Here is a 23,708-nt window from a genome sequence, read left to right on the forward strand (position 1 = left end):
GGTATGTTCGGACCGTTGGTGCCGCCAACTGCAGTAAATAAATTTTTACCTTATTTAGAGGATCATTAGGGTTTTGCCTTTGTAATATAAATAAGGGTAAAGCCTCATTAGTTAAAAGGATTCTACTTTTTTGGCACACAAACTCTGCAACACTCATCATTCAAAGTGATAAGTTATATACTTGTTCAGTTCGGTCAAGAGGCAAGGGAGCTTGGCACCAGGCTATTCACAATGGAAGATAATAACTCACAGGTTGTTTCAATTCTTATTCTTTACTTGCAACTGGTTGTTATTTCATATATCATAACATTAACAACGAATTAAACCGCGTATCCTTTAAACCACATATATATTCAATTGTTGCCTTTTTAGGGGTAAACACATTGCAATGGCCAAATGCCAAACCCGGTATAGACACGCTCCGTTAAAAAAGAGTCATGTGGCCCATGGGGGACTCTCAAGGTCCATATACTCATCTGGAACAAATTTCCCATCAGGTTCTCAGCCAATTCAGCTATCAAACTCATCACTCCTCCCGGAACCATTTCTCACCAGGCATCACCATAAAAACAGCAACAAAAAAAATTGTTATGAATAAAAACAATAAAAGATAAAATTAAGGTTGTTGATTTCTTCATAAAATTAATTTGTTATGAATAGAAACAACAAAAAATGAACAAATAAAATAATAATTTACTATTGTAATGTCTTAGCAAGTCATGACAAATCAACACATTGTGTACCAATGATCTTCCCTCGACAAAAGTAGCTTGTGTATCCTCTATAAGGTAGTTGAGGGCTTTCCTCAGTCTAGCATATAAAGCCTTTGATATGCATTTGTATAGAACATTGTAGCATGAAATAGGCCTGAATTGGCTGGGCAGTTGAGGTATTGGTACCTTAGGGATCAATGATATCATTGTAGAATTAATTTGCTTCAACAATTTTCCATTGTGAGAAACTGTAGCACTGTATTGGTCACATCTTCCCCCACTATACTCCATGCTTTCCTGAAGAAGTCACTTCCATGCCCATCTGGTCCTGGGCTTTTATTCACATCAATGCTGAACATGGCCATTTTCACATCCTTTCCCGTGTACCCCTTAAGTAAATCCAGTTGTTGTTCCACTGAAAGTGTATGTCCATTCCTCAGAAAGTTCCTACATTTTTTATTTGCCTTCCCTTACTCCCAAGAAGGTCCTGGTAGTATTGAACAAACACATTAGCAATAGCCTCAGGTTCTGTTTGCATAATATCATCCTTATCCTTCAACTGAACCACTGCTTGCTGCAATTTCCTATGTTTATCATCTCATGAAAATACTTTGTATTATCATCCCCTAGCTTTATCCACATTTCCTTACTTCTTTGTTGAAGAAACACTTCTGCTAAGTATAAAGATCTCTTGAACTTGTGATAACTAGCTCTTTCCTGTGTTTGTAATGCCTGATCCAGAGGATTTCCTTGCAAAGCTAGTTGTGCTCTGTTGAGTGCATCTCTGTCCTCTGCTACTTCAGTCAAAATATTTCTAAAGTACTGGTTATTCAGCTCCCTCCAACTCTTCTTCAACATCTTCAATTTCTTTGTTATTTATAGCATAAGGCAGCCACAGATATGGGTTTGCTAGACTGACTCTACCCTGTCCAAGAATTCTGGATGGCTGGAAAAAATCACCTAGGTGTCTTGTGAAGATTGATTTGAAGAAGGTTTATGACATGGTGAGTTCGGACTTTGTTGAAGAAGCACTGGTTGGCTATGGGTTTCCAAATTCATTTACCTAGATAGTTATGGAATGCATGACTTCGACCAAATTCTCAGTGAAGGTTAATGGTGAAGGGTTTGGATATTTTGAAGGAAGGAGAGGACTACGACAAGGGGACCCAATATCTCCTTTATTATTTGTCTTAGTAATGGAATATTTATGCAGAACTTTGAAGAAAATGAGTGGGTTACCTGATTTCAAATTCCATGCAATATGTAAGGACCTCAAACTAATGCATCTGATTTTTACAGATGATCTCATGATTTTTTGCAAGGGAGATGTGAGATCAATTCAGAGGGTCATGGAAGCTCTTGAACATTTCAGCAGTGTTACTAGATTAGTGGCAAACAATGAAAAGTCTAATATTTCTTGGCAGGAGTGTCTGATGAAGTACAGGAGAGGATACTAAGTATGACTGGGCTCTCTATAGGACAATTTCCCATAAGGTATCTTGGATTGCCTTTGACTTCCAAAAAATGGAGTAAGATGGAGTGTAACCAACTGGTGGATAAGATCACAGATAGGATAAAAAATACTTACTCAAAGCACCTCTCATATGCAGGCAAATTACACATCATTAATGTTGTTTTGTTCTCAATTTATAATTTTTGGGGGGCGGTTTTTATCCTTCCTTAAAGTATACTTAAGGAGGTGGATCAGAGATGTAGAGAATACTTATGAGGCATATTCTAAGAGCACAGGAAGGTGAATCTGGTTTCTTAGGAGAGGGTATGTATGCCAAAAAAGTTTGGAGGACTAAATATTCAAAAATACAAAAGATGGAATGAGGCATCAGTGGGGAAGCTACTCTGGCAATTGAGTGGGAAGAAGGACTTGCTTTGGGTAAAATAGGTGCATGGTATTTATATAAAGAAGGACAATGATATATGGGATCATATTCCGCCTTTAGACAGTAGGTGGTACTAGAGAAAGTTGAATGCCCTTAAAAGCATCATGGCCAATTGGTTTAGGAATGGGAGTTACACATTCACTGCAAATGGAGAATATTCAGTGACATGAAGCTATAATGCACTGCTTACAGGACTGGTGAGGTTAACGGAATTTGATCTAGTATGGACAAGGACAATGCAACCAAAGCATAGATTCATCATCTGGATTGCTAATCAAGGCGGATTGCTTAATAAGGAAAGAATGCTCAAGATGAACATACTTGTTAATGATGATACCTGCTGCCTGTGTGATACTGGAATAGCAGAAACTCAACAACACCTCTTTGTTGAGTGTCCTTGGATCACTGAGGTCAGAGCTGGACTTGTATCATGGGTTGGGGGTTCAACTGGCAAGAAGAGGAGTCAAGCAGTACTTAAAATGGCTGAAAAGCAGGAATTTGAGGCAGATGAAGAAGGAAGTAATATCTGCCATATGGGGGGAATGATTTACCACACATGGCAAGCTAGAAACTGGAAGATATTTAGAGGCACAGGTGTAAGTACAAATTTTGCAATTGCACATATACAGAAAGAGGTTAAAGTTAGACTAGAAGTGATGCAAACAACAAAGAAGGCTCAGAAAAGTCAATATTGTTCCAGAAATTGTGTAGCTAAAGTGTTAGGTTTCCTTTCTTGTCACAGTACGATAGAGTGTAATAGGATTTGGTTTGGTTGTTGGATAGTTGGAGGCCTAAGAGCACAACTCCTGTGTGTAGCCTTTTGGTGTAATAATTTGGATGTCTATGGTAATATATTCACAAAAAAAAAAATTGCTTTTTTTGTTGTGAATAAACTAATTTGTTATGAACTAATAAAATAATTTATATGTTTTATGACAAAGCTGAGTATGTTGATTAGGGGAGTAAAAGGGCACAGGTTTGATTTCGTCCGATAACAATATGACATGTACTAAATATTAATTAAAAAAAATGTATACCTTAGCATAAGACAGATCTGAGCTTCAATTGTCACTTTACAAAGAAAAAGAGAGTAAAATAAAAACCTTTAAAAATTATTAAAAAATCATTTAAAAATATACATAAATAACTTAAAATATAACTAAATAAGAGATATGCTAGTTTTTGTAAAAATAAGCCAAAAAGGTGAGAGGAGGGTATTTTAATACAATTGCTGGATGAAGGGTATATTTAGACCTTTTGAGACAGTCTAAGGGTATATTGGCTTTTTTCCGATATATAAACCAAACCAGCAAATATCGATTTTTTCAATCTCAATTTTTTTTTGAGTTTTTTGGGTTTACCCCCAGCTAAATCTCATAGCACAAAACTTATAACTTGAGCTCTAAATACTTATGTAGTCCCTTTAAGATATAATTACAAGGTGTTTTTCAAGAAAATAACAGAATATTGTGAGATGAGTCATGACATTGTACTAACAATAAAGATAATAACATCTCATAAAACAAATATTGTTATTATGAAAATGAACATAATAATGGGAATCTTAGTAGCTTAGTTGGTAGGCTACCTAAACTTTCACCTTATTGGTGAAGGTTCGATTCCCCGCCTTGTAATCCCCTCCCCTATGTAATAAAGAAAAAGAAAATGAACATAATAAAAAAGTACTAAGTCATGCTAAAATAAGTACGACTAATAAATAACAATAATGAATGACTAATGAATAAAGAAAAAATAAAACTAAGTTTTACATTTTTACTGTCTAAACCAATGCAAAACTAAAAAATAGATATCCAACACTATTGTCATTTCTGGTGTTGAATTGAATTTCTTTTTGTTAGCATTTGTATTGATTTGATTTTGGGTTGACTTTATTTGAGTTACTAACATTTATGAGCTATAAAACTTGTTAGACCATTCATAAAATCTAAGTCCAAACTTTAAATAAGATGTTAAAAGACAAAAACTATGAAAATGCTTAAAAAATATTTATAAATTACATCACACTAATAATTTCATGTATAATATATTTTTAAAACTTGTATACCTGTAATGTTAGGTTGGTTTGATTTTGGTTTGACTTTTTGTTTTTTTAGTTAAAACAAAATTAAACCAATTTGGTCGGTTTTTTTTTTTAATACCAAATCAAATCAAACTAAACCACAATTAGAATTTTTTTCCCGATTTGATTCAAATTATCGATTTGGCGTGGTTTGTCGGTCTTCTTTATACACCCCTATGAATAATTATGAGAAACTACCCAAAGATGACCTTCTATTGACCTATGCAAGATATTATGTCAGTAGTGTTGATTTATTGTCATTTTCTCTTGTAAAAATAAGTTTAAGTTTGAAATCATTATGAATATAAGACTTTACTTACTGTAAATAGTTTGTGTCATTTTCAAACTATCGATCTTAATTATATATATTTTCTTTTTAAAAATATTACTATCTGAACACGTGCAAAGCATGTGCATATCTCGTGTACATTAAGAATAAAGTAATGTAAAAATGGTATTCTAATTGTATACATATTTTAAAAGTATTTGTTTCAGTTATAAAAAATAGTAGTAGTAATTAATTACTTAAAAGGCATAATTGTTTAAAGTATTTTATTACATTCCCTTTGATAAAAATTAATTTTTTTAAAGAAGCATATAACAATCAAGTTAACAATCACGAGTTTCTTACGATCCTGCGTTGGATACATTTCTTTTGAGTCGAGTGTGTATTGGAAATAACCTCTCCACTCATAAAGGTAGAAGTAAGGTCTGCATATATCCTATCCTTCCCAAACCCCAATTATGAGATTACACTCGGTATATTGTTGTTGTTACAGTTAGCTTTTCAATAGCATCTTTGGAGCATATTCCTTTTTGCAGTAATTTCAATTTTTCAAAAAATTTCAACACCGCAAAAAGCAAACCCTATTTTCCCCTTTTCTATAATTTTCTTTTGTCAAAATATTAGAAGAACGACAACGTTTTGTGGGTGGTGTACTAATCAAAAGAATGCAGCCGCACCGTTGGTCCATGAGGATAGTTAGCAAAGGGACATGTCACTTAAATAATTTCGAATTCGTTTTTTCTCCTTTTTCTTTTGCCTATTTTTATGTGGAATTTGATGTATTTTTTACTTAATTAAATAATATAACTCATCAAGAGAGCGAAATGTGGGACCTACAGATGCTTTTTAAGTCCACGTGGGGCCCATCGAACATTCTACTCCAGTATAAATAACACATGTTGTTCGAAAAACTAATATATTCAACGGAAAAAAAATAAAAAATGCCCTTAAAGTATGTGAAATTCATTAAATATGTCATCCATTACTAGTTTGGTCCAAAAACACCTCTATCGTAGTTAATCAGCCCAAAAATGCCCTTATTTCACACGAAACTTAACATAAGGCTAAAAAGGGCATATTTGGACCTATACACATACTTTAAGGGCATATTTGGACCTATACACACACTTTAAGGGCATATTTGGTCCAATTTAGTTCCTAATTACAATTCCAACAAAACTTGTGAAGTTCCATTTATGAAATAGTTTGATTAATTATAGTGAATTTTCTCACCAATTTAGGGCATCACGTAAGCACATTATAAGCCATTTTTAAGCGAATTAATGTGTCACTTTGTACAATTTAAATTAGAAGTTATAGGCAAAGATACAACAACTACAATGTCAATAAACAAGAAAATTCATTACATTGTGGTTTGAAGCTCTATAATGTCATAAAGCAAGAAAACTCCAAGTGGTGAGCCGCAAATTCCCATACAGCTGTGTTTGGGATGCTATGCATTCAACACCACCTGATACAAATCTCTGCGTAATCTAATTCTTTGGCTCTTTATAAAACAAATTCTGATCACTGGTATGGTTAAATACGAGAAACTACACAAAGTTGATCTCGAGCCCTAGTGGCCTATGAAGGATATTTTGTTAGCAGTGTTGATTTATTTTCATTTTCTCTTTGTAAGTAAATTTAAATCTGAAATCATTATGATTTTAAGACTTTACTTACTGTAAAAAGTTTGTATCATTTTATGATACTATCGATGTCAATTATATATGCATAGTCTTTTTTTATTTCTAGACACGTGCTTTGCACATGCATATCTCAAGTAAGTTATGTAAAAAGTAATATGAAAAATAAAACTCTAATTGTATACATATTTTAAAAGTATTTGTATTAGTTATAAAATAATAGTGGTAATTAAGTATTTGAAAATTACTATTAATTATTTATATATTTAGGATATATGATGAACATCCGTGCTATTTAAAACGATTTAGTATTTGATTCAAAATGTTAGAATTGTCTAAACCAGCAAAATTGGACAATTAAATTGGTTAGATATTATTAAGGCGTATCTGGAAGAGTATAAAAGACTCAATGACATGATTGTTACTTATTATAAATATTGGTACATTTTGAGCATTACTTTTATTAGAATAACACATTTTAAGGGTATTAATGTGTATCATTATTTCTGTATGTTGTAAGATACTTATCATTATTTCTGTATGTTGTAAGATACAGATATTACATGTGGCCAATACGAAAGTTGATATGTGGCAAGTATCAGCACAAAAAAAAAAAAAAAAAAAAAAAACTGAAATGAACCCACATATAAAAGTGGGTTGGTCTGCTCATTATTTGTGTTCGTACAATTTTTCATTATTGCAATACAAGTAAGACCTCCACTATACTAGTTATGGAGAGAATTCGTACCGGATGAAATACGGCGCTTAGAACCATAGACTACTGTTGCTCCAATCAGGTCCACCTAAATCGCAGGCTGAAAAAACATCATAGAAGCTCATTCTGAATTAGTGACAACAAAGCTAGATAGCTCCATCCGGGAGTAAACTATTTCACTAGTTATAAACGATCAGATATAAGCTCTTTCAAATTCTAAAATATCTGGAATTTCATTTTAACTCCATATTGGTTATATATCTACAGTCGTAACGTACAAAACACGCTGATAATGCCTATGATGGATAGACGTTATACTAGGGTGTGAAGGTTACATAGAGATTACACGTAGCTAATACGAAAGTCAACACGTGGCAAGCGTCATCTAGTCAGTACCAATTTAGCAAGTTCCATCTAGATTGAAGGCCAAAGAAACATGAGAGAAGCTCATTCTAATTCGCCCTATTTTAATTTTATGTCAATTAAACATAGCCATATAAAATGATACAAGAAAAGTATTTTGTATTTCCACTCTTGTTGTAATAAAAGGCAAGGAGTGGAACACTAAAATAGGTTTTCATCTTATCAAATTATTGTAAATCTGGAAGAGATTATGCGTCACGAAACTAAAAAACAAGTAACATGTGTGTTCTGTTTGATTCATCTATCCACCATTTTGTCTAGTTCTTTCTCTGTAATTATTAGTATATTAATTAAATCCAAAATGAAAAAATCATTATATCTAGTTTTATCTACATATAAATACACTCACACCCTAAAAACACACTTGTAGTGTGAATTTTCCTCCTCTATTTCCTAGTTTGCCAGTCATAAGTCACCGATTCTCGATAGAAGAATCATTACGTATGCCATCTCTTCTTAAATTAAGATGTTTTTTATACAAATATTTCTAATATATAACATTATACAAGCGTTTTTTTTTTTTTAATTGAATTTGAGTTTGGCAATTCTAGTGCATATTTGTAATATAAATCTTGTTGAGATTATATGTCACAAAATCAAAATCAACAAACATATATTTATTTATAAATAAAAAACGTCCGAGTCATCCAACCACCACTTTGTCAAGTTCTTTCTTCTATCTATTATATTTCCGGTGGGAAAAATCATTAAGTTTAACTTAATCTACAAATAAATACATCCACATCCCAAAATCATATTTTTAGTATTAATTTTTCCTCTTCTATTCCCTACTTTGCCTGTCACAAGTTATTGATTTTTAATTGACAAGTCATTGCGCATTTCTTATCAAATTAAAATACTTTTTAATATGAATGTTTCCAAATATGTAATATATATTGGACAAGCTTTGCAAACCCTTATTACTAAATCTAACTTCTCCAATTCTAGTACATATTCAAGTCATGTTAATACAAATATGACATCATTAATAGATAAATGTCATGTTCGGATTGACTTAATTAGTTGTATTTAAGTCAAAATAGCTTTTAAGTACTTTTGTAGTATTTGGATAAAATTAAAAAAATGCTTTTAAGCATTTATTTTAAAGTCAAAATAATAGAAATAGGCAAAGCCATAAGTTAGGATTCCTAACTTATGGCTTATAAGCATAAGCCATAAGTCATAAGCTCGTCCAAACAGGGCTAAGCTTATAAGCTGGTCAAATTGGCTTATAAGCATTTTTAGCTTATCTACGTCTTTGGTAAAAACCAAAGTACTAATAAGTCAAAATCAGCCAAAAATTCTGGTCATTCCCAACTTATTGTTTTTCAACTTACAAGTACTTTTGGTTTGAACAAGTATTTATCCTTAATAATTTTTTCTAATTCTCAAAGTAACTGTCTCAAAAAAACTTCCTCCTCTTTATTGCCTTTTCTCTTCTTTTTTTATTTCTTCGCAAGGATACCTTTAAATTTAATTTTTTTAGTCATTGTAAAAAAGAACAACTTAATGAACACTTCTTTTTATCAAACACATAAACTGCTTAATAACAATTTTAACACTTCTATTCAAATATGTAACTGTTTATCTATAAAATTTGTTTCGACACTCAAAATTGCTTTTCTACACATAAAGCTTGTCAACTATTTAAAATCAATTAACCAAAATAGGCTATACATTACAAATACTAAACCACACGACTTAATAGTTTTGAAATATCTAACTATCCGATGGTGTGACAACAATTATTTTGACAATTTTTTTGTCCTAATCTTATACTCATTGTTCATTGAACACCATTATCTAATGAAATAAGATATGTTTTTTGTTTTTCACTCATGCTGTAATTAAATGTGAATGGGTACACTTAAATAAGTTTTTCCTCTTGTCACTTTCTCTTTGCAAGAAAATTTGAGTCTAAAATCGTTATGATTTTAAGACTTACCTTACAGTAAATAGTTTGTATTATTTTCGAATATTATCGATGTTAATTATATATATGCATATTGTCTTTTTTATTTCTGGACACGTGCTTGCCACGTGCATATGTCGTGTAAGTTACGAAAAAAAGTGATATAAAAATAAAATTCTAATTGTATACATATTTTAAAAGGTTCTGTTTTAGTTATAAAAATAAAGTAGTAATTAAGAATTAAGTAATTACTATTAAATATTTTAAGTTAGAATATATGACGAGCAACCGTGGTATTTTAAATGATTTGGTATTTGAATTCAAAATTTTAGAATTGTCTAAACCATCAAAATTGGACAATTAGTTTGGTTAGATATCGTTAAGGTCTATTTGGAAGAGCAAAAAAGACTAAATAACATGATTGTTACTTATTATATAATTACGTTTTGAGCATTACATTTAGCATATTAACATATATTAAGGGTATGTGTATCATCATTTCTGTATTTGGTAAAATACGGGTATTACTGTCAGGACCCATTTCGCGATTCATGATGGCACCCACACTATCCCTTTGGTGGGCGAACCATTCCCTTAATCACATCATTTAAAAGATAATCATGCAGAAGTAAATACGAAAATTATACTAAAAAGTCTTGACATATATATATAAAATATGTACGGAAGTACTTAAACGGTTACAACCCCAAAATCTGGTATTAACTTGTACAAGAGCTTCTGAAATGAAACACATTATCTGTATACTGAAAATACAAGTCTCAAAGTACAAGAATAGATTACTGTCTGTAGAATAGGAAATAGACATAACAACATAAGAAGGGATTCAGGGCGGCAAGTCCGACTAGTAGCTCACCCTAAGATCTCTAAAGAATAGCCTCGGGATCAGTCACGAGGTCTCGAACAGGAACCTGGATGAAACTCTGCACTCAATAAAAAGTGTAATAAAGAGTATTATGAGTAGAACACACTAGTACTCGTAGGCATCATATACCGACCATGATTAGATAACGCATATAAGATGAAGAAATCAACAAGTAAAGCAGATAAGGCAATCAAGTATATTCACGAAATCATAGTTCAAGTAAAGTTCAGAATGAATGTGTAAATCACCAAATAAGTAGTCATGAGTAAATGAATGAATGCAATGCAATGCACTGGCCAACTCTCCACTCCCATACATAAATGCTAAGGGCTAGGCATCAAAGCCATGACTGATGGGGGACTCGCGAAGTCCATGTACCACATCGCTCTCAAGACCTCGGAGGCTATCAATATATCTTGCTCTCCCGCAAAGACCTCGGAGGCTATCGATCAGTCTCGCTCTCAGGCAAAGCCTTGCAAGCTATCAATATATCTCGCTCTCCCACAAAAACCTTGGAAACTATTAAGATATCTCGATCTCGGCCAAAGACCTCGGAAGCTATCAATATATCTCGCTCTCCAGCAAAGACCTTAGAGGCTATCAATCACTCTCGCACCATCATGCAGTCACATATGAAAATAGATTGCATGTCATGCATGGAATCAATTTCAACAACATCGTAAATCATATAATCAATAGATGCATGTCATGAATGCAAATCACAACTCAAGTCAATAATATTATCCTTCCTTTTTCCAAGAGATAAGTGAGATATCTAGTGACAAAGGTAGATTCAATCAATAATCACAAATATTAGCAAACATGGAGGCAAGCCCACGTAACAACATCCCTACCAAATCAGTGGATTCATCACCACAAACATACCCTAAGGCCTATCATGATTTCCCTATCAATCTCTACAAATTACATACGATTCTGTAATCGGAGTCTAAAAAGGTAAGCCGTAACCTACATCGAAGCCGAACAGGTGCCATGAACCTCAACCCAACGTCTTTCCCTTTCGGAGAGCCTCAGAATGATCAAAGTCTACCAAATACACATTCTATGGACACTCATATTGCTATACTTCTACACGGAACCCAAAAACACATCCCGAAAAGGACCCCGGGCCCATAAGGAAAAAATTAGAATTTCAAATTAGAAACATGCTTCCCATAATCTAAATAGTCATAAGCCTAAGTTTCATGGAAATCAAACCCCAATTGAGCTACCAATTTCATTAATTATAGAAAAACCCAAGGAGAAACCCTAAATCTCATATCAAGAATTTTGGATTGAATAGGAAATTCAAGCTTAAGAATAGTTTACCCATTGATTAGTAAGTCTAAATCCACAAGATAGATTTAAGAGGCCTAAATTTTAGCATTAGTCTCATGTAATACATACTCTAAAGAAGTTGGGTTTAAACCCTAAGTGTTCTACCTTCAATTCATAGAAAGAAAGATAAAACGATGAAAAAAACCAAAGTAATTACTAAAGTTGAGCTTAGAATTTTAACCCCAAGAAGAAACTTGAACTTGGTGCTTGAAATCTCTCTAAAATGAGCTCTAGAACATCTAAATGGGTGAATGAAATAATAGCCTCGAATTGGGGAATATAATATCTTTCTGACCAGCGATTAGAGCTTCTGCACCCAGATACTCGCACATGCGGGCCCGCTATGATGGCCCAAATCTCGCAGCTGTGAAATTTACTTATTCTCGCCTAAGGCCGCAGGTGCGGCCCATTGCACGCAGATATGGCTCGCACCTGCGAGCCTCTTCTTGCAGATGCGAGCTCTAGCCCAAAAAGCCAACCTCATGCCTACTGCCCACCATGCGCAGGTCTGTCTACTCAGGTGCGGCCCCACGCATATAAGTGCGCCATACCAGAAATTAGAGAAAACCATGCAACTTCTGAATTCCGATCCAACACTCCCAACCCATCCGAGACCTCCTGGACACAAACCAAACAAGCATTTCTATCATAAAAGACGGTACGAACTCGTTCGCGCACTCGATTTTCCCAAAAGAGGCCACTTTGACTCGGTGTTAACCCAAGTCAACTCCAACCCAGAAACCAACATTCCTAACTAATGACCTAAATCATAAACGGACGCTTCAGGAACCGAACCAAAAGCTCAACTAAGTAAAAAAAATCCCCTTCCGGACTTAACAGGACTATCAGAATTTGATTCCAGACATAATTCCCAAAATTCAGCTATTGGTCAACTCTTTTTCACTTATTCAACTTAGAAATCTCTAAAATCCTAAAAACTAACCAAGACCAGCCTGATTGCCTCAGGAACCGCGCCACCTATCCCCGCAAGTCAAATATCCTCTAATGAAGCTAGAAGAAGGGTTAACAGGGGTAAAATAGTCAAAGTAGTCAAAATGACCTAACGGATCGTTACATCATCCACTACTTAAACACATGCTCGTCCTCGAACATGAAAGAGAAGAGAAATACCTGAATCGCTGGAAAGTTGGGGATATCTGATCCACATATCTGACTCGGTATTGCAAGTAGCCTTCTCAATTGGATGATGCCTCCACTGAATTTTTACTGACGCAACCTCCTTGGACCTCAACTTCCGGATCTGTTTATCTAAAATAACAACTGACTCCTCCTCGAAAATTGAATCCTGATCAAGTAACACTGAATCCTACTGACTCATATGAGAACCATCAGAATGATACTGCTTGAGCACAGAAATATGAAACACGGGGGGAACACCCGACAACCCAAGAGGAAAATCCAACTCATAGACTACCTCACCAATACGCTAAAAAATCTTAATCGTACCAATATATGTAGGGCTCAATTTACCTTTCTTTCAAAACCTCATCACACCCTTTATGGGTAATACCTTCAACAATACCCGCTCACCAACCATGAACTCTAAGTCAAAAATATTTCGATCCGCAAAACTCTTTGCATGCTCTGAGTTGAGAGAAGTCTCTCCTGAATAAACTTAACCTTATCCTAGAATCCCGCAACAAGTCTATACCTCACGGTCTAACCTCAAATGCACCAAACCAACCAACCGGAGGTCGACACCTCCTACCATAAAATGCCTCGAATGGTGCCATCACCTAGGTCAATCGTACAAGCCCGAAACATGACCTTAAAGACCTGAATAGTCCGCTCGGACTAACCATCTGCCTAAGGGTGAAATGACGTGAAAACTCCCCCTGAGTTGTAAGTAGTCCTATCCGGTACGGAAAGAGCCAACCTAATCGAACGGTCCATAATGACCCAAACCGCACCAAATTTTCCCAAAGTCTATGGTAACCCTACTACAAATTCCGTAGAAATTTGCTTGTTCACTTAATCTACCAACTCCTCCTTAAACTTAGCTCAATAATCTATCTCACACATATGACCGATTCCACTTGAAACACCTGATTTTTATTATAAAAACTCTAAACACAATTGGTTGATTTCACAATTATCATCATAGTTGTAAGAATCTTTCAACTGAAACCGTCGCCTATTGTCAAATTGTACCCGTAAAGTATTCCAATTCCACTATCTTTCTTCCACACCTCTCAAAGTCATCCTTAGTACCAAGAATCAGAAAGAAATCATGTTTTCATATGCCACAAGTCAAATTATGACTCCATCTGACCAGAACAGAATTTATGCTTGAACGAACCGCTTCTAAGCATTCCTGTCAAAACTAACCTTACCTGAGGCTGATCGCACAATTTCCAAATTTCTTAGTTTCGTTTCGATGAGCTGAAACTACTGAGTCAACACTCGCTGTCCAAGTCCTCTCAATCTTTCGAATAACCTACTATGCACGTCATCCCTGTGATTATCTTGCCATGCTAATTCTTTAAGAGTTAACTGATCACTCCAAAGACTTCCATAATCATTTGTACCTCCCTCAAGACATCGCCAAATATCTTCGTAGACCATTGGAATTTGTCCATGTCGCTGCCATCACAAAATATCCTCAAATCTCCTCGTGAACTCTAGCAACGCCCGGTAAACCTGCCATACCTCTATTCCGAATAGAATTCCATCAAATATTCAAATATAGGTTACTTGAATAGCCATAAATCTTCCTGGTAATATAACCATAAGCCCTTCGACTTTACATGAATAGATATGACCCAGTTAAAATGCACAATACCCAGAATGTCACCAATAATCACCCGAACTGTCTTCAAATCTTTATAAAGTGAACAGTAAGCCTTCCATAAGTTTGTGGTGACCCATTCTAATCTGTTGTTCTTGATTACTCAACCTCGTACTGTCGTTCCTAACCTCAAAAACTAAAATTTTACCAAGTCGTTCAATCGAGTACCGATGAACTATACCATAAGACTTTGAATCATCATGATCGTCAACTCGCACTAGTCACCCCAATACGATAAACTTCATGGAATCTAATCATATTGAACTCTCTTCTTTGTACTTTCACTAAACTCGTTCATCAACTCGAACGATCCAACATAAGGCCTATGGTCCTATACTTCACAACCATCAAATCTCTGAGTGCAGTACCTTATTACACCTTTAGCGATCCAAAAGTATCTAATCTTCCCATCCTTGAGCCTTACCACGCATAAATACTCCCAAGTCATTCTTATTTGTAACACTCAACCATACTATCTAACCATCCACACTTCAATACAATCTACTACCACAAATAAGGTCTTACCTCAAAATTATGACTTCAACTTTCAATTTTAGAGATTTCTTCATATCAATCAATTCTAGCTCATCTATTCAAGGATGCCATGAAATTACCCATCTTGGTACGACACAAGTTACCTCCTCATCAACCTTTAACCACCAAGCCCCGTTAGCACTTGCCATACTGTAACGACCCGTTTGGTCGTTTAGCACTTTTGGACTCTTTTTCATTAAAATACCTTTTTCGTAGCTTTAAATGGTATTCTTAACTTGCGGGGATAGGTGGCACGATTATATAATTGATGGATTTTTTTTTTTGGAATATATTTATTTAATGTGTGTGAATGTATTATTATTATTAGTAGTAGTAGTAGTAGTAGTAGTAGTAGTAGTAGTAGTAGTAGTAATATATATAAATATATATAGTTTGGGGTAGTCAGTTAATTATTGGATAATGGGCCAGTATCATTTTACATAGACTGAATAATTAAGGACTTAAATATTTTTTTTAGAAGGAAAGGAGTGGGCCAAGTCATCCCCTATTGCAGGCCACGTTTTGAGAGGTTATTAGGGATTGAAAGAATTGTTGGCTTTTCAAATTGATAAATTTTCTAAACAAAACAAAAGGGGTGCCCACCGTGAGGAGAATAGGCAGTACGTCTCCATCAAATTCTAACTTCAGGTAGTAATTTCTTTCTTAATCCATAACACCGTTTATTGGTTATTAGGAATTGATTTGTGAAGTTAGATACGATTAGGGTATAATTAGTCGATGATGAGGGTAATAATTAGGGAACCTAATGATTGAAGTAATTATTAGGGTAACCATGCACTTGCTTGTCCCTTTAGAAAATAAGTTGCAGGTTAATGTTTAGCTTTTAAAAGACATTGGTTTCGGCCATTTGTACATATGCGTGTTGTAATCATTTAATTTGGGATAATATTACCTATTATGATTTCTCAAAATTTAAAGATACAAAGGAGAGATGTATTGTAAACAAAGGAACATTGTGTGACAAAAGAAAAGGTCCAGAAATATTTTTTTTGAAATGGAACATTGTGCTAGCGTGTAGTTGCTTAGTATAAAGCACTTGTTTGGCGTGTTGTGCATTTTGTGATGTATAATGATGTTGAACTTTTGCTTATCTAACAAAATTAAGGAGTTGAGTTGATGGGCAGATATGGGATCAATATATTGGTCTATGTACGTTTCGTTATTAAGAATGGAGGCACTGTGTCCGTATTCTTTTCTTTTTTCCTTTTTGTTGTGAAATTCTAGTATGTCATCACGTTAGAAATTTCAATTTTTATTTATTGGATCTATATGATTAAATATTAGGTGTATTGGGATATATGAATACCTTCAAATTCATTGTATTTGAATTGTGAAAGTTGGATTTTTGTCCGAAGTTAAGATATTGGGGTAATTAAAGGTTTCGAGTCCTAGTCCTAAGAAAGGAGAATTAATGATTTGAGAGTCCATTTATGGATGAAATTGACCAATTTTAAAAATATATGATCATTAGATAATGGGTAAAATTATTTTTCAATAAAATTCCAATCTAGCCCTTGTGGGCCCAAGGCCACTTTTTGGGTGCGTTTTTGGGTTTCGAATATAAATATAGCAATATGGGTGTCCTTAGATTCATATTCTAACGTAGATTGCATATTTTATAGATTTTGATCGTTCAGAAGATCTACGCAAAGGGAAGGCATTAGTTTGATTGTTTGTGGCACCCGCTCGGCATTGAGGTAGGTTACGGTCTAGTTTAGTTAGACTCTGATTAGAGAATCGTATGTAGTTGTAGAAAGTGACGGGGATAGCATGATAGGCCTTCGGGCATGAAGTGGAGGTAAATTCCAATTGGGTTGGTTTTGTCAGCTGTTATGTGGGCTTGTCGCCAAATGTGTTATTTCTGTGATTATCACTTGTTTGTATCTCCGTCACATACTAGTTCACTCATCACATGAAAAGGAATGGTAATATTGATAATTGGACAGTGGACAGTAATATGACTTGTATTTGTTGATTTATATTGGTGATATTGTTGAGACTGATATCATGCATGGCATACTTTCCATATTATTGTTGTGATGATTGGTGAGATGAGTGACTGAGAGACTCCGAGGTTTTTGCCGGAGATGGAGAGTGACAGAGAGACTCCGAGGTCATTGCCGGAGATTGAGAGTGATTAATAGCCTCCGAGGTTTCTCCCGGAGATCACGAGTGGTACATGGACTTCGCGGGTCCCCCATGGGTCATGGTTTTGAGGCACTACCCTTAGCATGTGTGTACGAGAGTGGAGTGAGAGAGGTGACTGTTGCATTGCATTGCATTCATCCACTCATATATTTGATTGATCATTTGGTGAATTATATCTATCTTGGTTGATTTCATGATTCCTTTACACTTTACTTGTATATGATACGTGACCATACCTGTTTGCTCTTTATGCTACTTGTTGGTTTCAACTTCTTCATGCGTTATCTAATCATTGTCGGCCTATGATGCTTACCGGTACGTGTTGTACTGATACTACTCTTGCTGCACTTTTGTTGAGTGCAGACTACGATCCAAGTTCCAGTTCTACACCCCGTGGCTGATACGCGAGGGTGACATCTTTCAGTCATTCATGGTGAGCTACTTGGTCATCCGTGGCCCTTGAAGGACCTCCTCTATTTATTTCTGTTTTTGTATTCGACAGACAATATGTAGCCTTCGGGTATTTTCAGACTTATATTCTAGCCCTTGAAGGACCTCCTCTATTTTAACTTGTTATTAGTAATGTGGTTCACCTACTCGGAGAGATAGTGTAGGTGCCACCACGACTCGCTAATTGGGTCGTGACAAAGTTGGTATCAGAGCTTCTAGGTTAATTGGTCTAATGAGTACAAGAGCAATGTCTAGTAGAGTCTCGCGGATTGGTACGTAGATGTCCGTACCCATCCCCGAGAGGCTATAGGACATCTAGGAAACACTCCACTTCTTTTTCTCTTTCGTGCTAGTTCAATCCGATTGGTATCTGGTTTATTCCTTTCATGCGAGATTGTTCAGATTGGTATCTTAACCTCATTTCTATGTTCTCTCACAGATGGTGAGGACGCGATCGACTGCTACTGGAGGCCAGGAGCCTGCACCTGCACCCGCACCCGCATCCATACCCGTGGCCCGAGCAGCTGTCCGTGGGCGAGGCAGGGGACGCGGCAGGGGACGTGGCAGGGGCAGAGGCCGTGCAGCTATTCCAGATAGGAACCAAGCACCAGCACCTGCTCAGGACCCTGACATAGAGTTGACTCCGGAGCTTGACGATATTCCGGAGGAGGAGATTAGGCCTGCTGAGACACAGCCTGGGGTTGCTGCTACTCCTGATTTTCAGGAGGCCATGTTCCGAGTGTTGGGGTACTTTGACAGTTTGGCTCAGGCGGGCATGATTCCAGTTGCTCCAGATGGCTCGCAGACTAGAGTGGGAGGTCATACTCCCGATGCTACGGTTGCTCCAGGATTTCGGACATCGAGGGTATTGCCGGCAGCAGCAGTGGCTCCCCGTATTGATACTACTCCAGCACCTGATTTTGCTCTAAGGTCTATGGATGGGCCAGTGTTGACCAGTGAGAAGCGAAAATTGTTCGAGGGGTTTACCAAAATGTCTCATGCTTGGTTCTATGGTACTCCCAGGGAAGATGCGTATGCGTTTATTGTTAGCTGCCACGAGATGCTTCATAAGTTGGGTGTAGTGGAGTCTCACGGGGTCGATTATGTTTCTTTCCAGTTAGTTGGGGATGCAAAGCAGTGGTGGAGATCGTACATGGAGTGTCGACCAGTTGGCTCGCCACCTTTGACCTGGACCCAGTTCTACCAGGTCTTCTTGGAGAAGTATGTCCCTCGTACTCTGAGAGACAATAGGAAGGATGCGTTTTCGACATTGGAGCAGCGGGGTAGGTCTGTTGCGGAGTATGAGACCAGATTTCTTGCTTTGTCCCATTACGCGACGGTTTTACTTCCCACAGAGGCTGAGAGAGTAAGGAGATTTGTGAAGGGGTTGGACCTTCCGCTTCGGCTAGCGACCTTACAGTTGGAGGCTTCTAGGGCCTCGTTTCAGTCAGTAGTAGAGCATGCCGGGAGGGTTGCGTCAGATATGGGCCGGGCACATAGTGGGGGTGGCGACAAGAAAGCTCGTAGATTTGACAGTTTTAGAGGTCCTGTTAGAGGTGAGGGACACCATGACAGGGTTCGTCATCATTCCTATAGCCGCCCCATCCAGTCATCACTACAGGCTTTGGCAGGTGGTTCTTCAGGTTATAGTGGGCACAGTTCTGAGCAGATTTCTCGAGGTTCTTACTCTCGATCGTTAGACCGCGGAAGGTATTCTGGTTCTTCTATGACAGTTCAGCAGCCTATGGCCAGAGGAGCATGTTTTGAGTGTGGCGAGACAGGGCATTACGCGAGAGAGTGTCCTAGATCCAGGCAGGGTTCCAGAGTTCCGACATCTAGGCCTCCAGCACTGCCAGCTAGAGGAGGAGGATATTCTAGTAGAGGGGGTTCGCAGTCGGGCAGGGGTGGCCATCAGCCTAGCAGAGGTGGTCATCAGTCTGGTAGAGGCAGCGCTCAGTCAGTGAGAGGACGATCTCAGGCAGTCCGTGGTGGTCATGGAGGCACACAGTCCGAGGGTGGACGTGCCCATTTTTATGCTTTTCCGAGTAGACCAGAGGCCGAGGCCTCTGATGCGGTTATCACAGGTATTATTTCGGTTTGTCACCGATCAGCTTCTGTCTTATTTGATCCGGGTTCTACTTTCTCTTATGTGTCCACCTATTTCTTTACGGGTCTGGATATGTTTTGTGATATGCTTGATGTACCTATTCGTGTCTCTACTCTTGTCGGAGATTCTGTGATAGTAGATCGGGTCTATAGGTCTTGTGTGGTCACGTTTATGGGGTATGATACGTGGGTAGACTTGGTTATTTTGAATATGGTGGACTTTGATATTATTTTGGGCATAGACTGGTTATCTCCTTATCATGCTATTTTAGACTGTCATGCCAAGACAGTCACGTTGGTCATGCCAGGTATTCCACGGTTAGAGTGGAAGGGTACTCCTAGTCCAGCACCTAAGAATATCATATCATTTCTTCAGGCGAAGAAGTTAGTGGATAAGGGATGTTTAGCATATTTAGCTCATATTCGGGATACTAGTGTGGATACTCCTTCCGTAGAGTCAGTGCCAGTTGTTTGTGAGTTCTCAGAGGTTTTCCCTACAGATTTGCCTGGTATGCCGCCTGATCGAGATATTGACTTTTGCATTGACTTGGAGCCAGGCACCCGACCTATTTCTATTCCACCCTATCGGATGGCTCCAGCAGAGTTGAGAGAGTTGAAGGAGCAGTTGCAAGACTTGCTGAGCAAAGGATTTATTAGACCCAGTATTTCTCCTTGGGGTGCCCCCGTTCTGTTCGTGAAGAAGAAAGATGGTACCATGCGGATGTGTATCGATTACCGGCAATTGAACAAGGTTACAATCAGAAATAAGTATCCAATACCCCGCATTGATGACTTATTTAACCAGCTTCAGGGCGCATCGATTTTTTCTAAGATTGATTTGAGGTCAGGCTATCATCAGTTGAAGATTCGAGCGGAGGATATTCCGAAGACCACTTTTAGGACCCGTTATGGTCATTATGAGTTCTTGGTGATGTCTTTCGGGCTTACTAATGCCCCCGCAGCGTTCATGGATTTGATGAATGGGATCTTCAAGCCTTACTTAGATTCGTTCGTGATCGTATTTATTGATGACATCTTGGTGTACTCTCGGAGTAAGGAAGATCATGAGAAGCATCTAAGGATCGTGCTTAGCCTGTTGAAGGAGAAGAAATTGTATGCCAAGTTTTCCAAGTGTGAGTTCTGGCTCAGTTCCGTGGCATTTTTGGGACATGTTGTCTCTAAGGACGGGATTATGGTTGATCCCAAGAAGATCGAGGCGGTTAGAGACTGGGCCAGGCCTACTTCGGTGACTGAGATTCGGAGCTTCGTGGGCCTTGCGAGTTATTATCGCCGATTTGTGAAGGGGTTTTCATCTATTGCTTCCCATTTGACTAGGTTGACTCAGAAGAATGTGCCTTTCCAGTGGTCCGATGAGTGTGAAGAGAGCTTTCAGAAGCTAAAGGCTTTATTGACTTCAGCCCCGATTTTGGCTTTACCTGTGGAGGGAAAGGACTTTACTGTTTATTGTGATGCTTCTCGGATTGGCTTGGGTTGTGTGCTGATGCAAGAGGGTAGGGTGATCGCGTATGCTTCGAGACAGTTGAAGGTTCACGAGAAAAACTACCCCACTCATGACTTAGAGTTGGCTGCAGTAGTCTTCACTTTGAAGATTTGGAGACATTACTTGTATGGAGTCCATTGTGAGGTGTTCACGGATCATCGTAGTCTTCAGCATGTGTTTAATCAGCAGGACCTAAATTCGAGGCAGCGTAGATGGATGGAGTTGCTTAAGGACTATGATATCACCATTCTTTATCATCCGGCAAAGGCAAATGTGGTAGCTGATGCGTTGAGCCGAAAGGCAGTGAGTATGGGTAGCTTGGCGCGCTTGATTGTGGGAGAGCGTCCTTTAGCCATGGAGGTGCAGAGTTTGGCTAATAGTATGGTGAGACTTGATATTTCAGAACCTGGTAAGGTTCTAGCTTGTGTGGAGGCGAGGTCATCTCTTTTGGAGGAAATTAGGGCCCAGCAGTTTGAGGATGTTAAATTGTGCAAGATTTGGGATAAAGTGCTAAGTGGAGAAGCCAAAGAGGCTATTCTTGATGATGAGGGTGTTTTGAGGATTAAAGGGCGCATTTGCGTTCCTAGAGTTGGTGATTTGATTCCGTCGATCTTGAAAGAGGCTCATAGTTCCAGATACTCCATTCATCCAGGAGCGACAAAGATGTATCGTGACTTGAGGCAACACTATTGGTGGGGTCAAATGAAAAGAGACATTGTGGAGTTTGTTGCTCAGTGTTCGAATTGCCAGCAGGTTAAGTATGAGCACCAGAGACCAGGTGGTGTGCTTCAGAGGATGCCCATTCCCGAATAGAAATGGGAAAGGATTGCTATGGATTTCGTGGTTGGTCTTCCGAAGACTTTGGGCAAGTTTGATTCGATTTGGTTTATTGTGGATAGGTTGACTAAATCTGCGCACTTTATTCCGGTTCAGACTACTTGTAACGCGGAGAAGTTGGCTCGGATCTACATTCGAGAGATAGTGCGATTACATGGGGTGCCTATTTCCATCATTTCAGATAGAGGCACTCAGTTTACTTCCCATTTCTGGAGGACCTTGCAGAAGGAATTGGGAACTCAGCTAGATCTTAGTACCGCGTTCCACCCGCAAACAGACGGTCAGTCCGAGAGGACTATTCAAGTGCTTGAGGATATGTTGAGGGCTTGTGTTATTGATTTTTGTGGTCATTGGGACCAGTTCTTACCCTTGGCAGAGTTCCCGTACAATAATAGCTATCACTCCAGTATTGATATGGCGCCTTTCGAGGCTTTATATGGTAGGAGGCGTCGTTCTCCTATTGGGTGGTTTGATGCTTTTGAGGTTCGATCTTGGGGTACAGATTTGCTGAGGGAGTCTTTGGACAAGGTGAAGCTTATTCAGGAAAAGCTTCTGGCAGCTCAGAGTAGGCAGAAGGAGTATGCTGACCGGAAGGTTCGCGACATGGAGTTCATGGTTGGTGAGCAGGTCCTATTGAAGGTTTCACCCATGAAGGGTGTGATGCGATTTGGGAGGAAGGGCAAGTTGAGCCCGAGGTTTATTGGCCCTTTTGAGGTTCTTCGTCGTGTTGGCGAGGTGGCTTATGAGTTGGCTTTGCCACTAGGTTTGGCAGGTGTTCATCCGGTATTCCATGTTTCCATGCTGAAGAAGTACCATTCAGACGGGTCTTATATCATTCAGTGGGATTCGGTACTACTAGATCAGAATTTATCCTTCGAGGAAGAGCCAGTAGCAATCCTAGATAGGCAAGTGAGAAAGTTAAGGTCCAAGGATATTGCTTCGGTCAAGGTGCAGTGGAAGCACCGTCCGGTTGAGGAGGCCACTTGGGAGACCGAGGCGGATATGCGAAGTAGATATCCTCAGTTGTTTGACAGTTCAGGTACCCTTTTCTCCATCTTTTCCCTTATCGCTCGAGGAAGAGTGATTGTTTGATTGGTATCTGATGTAACGACCCGTTTGGTCGTTTAGCACTTTTGGACTCTTTTTCATTAAAATACCTTTTTCGTAGCTTTAAATGGTATTCTTAACTTGCGGGGATAGGTGGCACGATTATATAATTGATAGAATTTTTTATTTTTTATTTTGAATATATTTATTTAATGTGTGTGAATGTATTATTATTATTAGTAGTAGTAGTAGTAGTAGTAGTAGTAGTAGTAGTAGTAGTAGTAATATATATAAATATATATAGTTTGGGGTAGTCAGTTAATTATTGGATAATGGGCCAGTATTATTTTACATAGACTAA

The 23,708-nt window shown here is 37.8% G+C and overlaps 1 pseudogene; it reads left to right on the forward strand.

Moving 5' to 3' along the window:
* The first annotated feature begins 2,438 nt into the window (after window positions 1-2,438).
* Window positions 2,439-23,392, forward strand: LOC132613187 (uncharacterized; annotated as a pseudogene).
* Window positions 23,393-23,708: the final 316 nt, after the last annotated feature.

The sequence above is a fragment of the Lycium barbarum genome, chromosome 10, assembly GCF_019175385.1.
Source record: "Lycium barbarum isolate Lr01 chromosome 10, ASM1917538v2, whole genome shotgun sequence".
In the NCBI taxonomy this organism is placed as follows: domain Eukaryota; kingdom Viridiplantae; phylum Streptophyta; class Magnoliopsida; order Solanales; family Solanaceae; genus Lycium; species Lycium barbarum.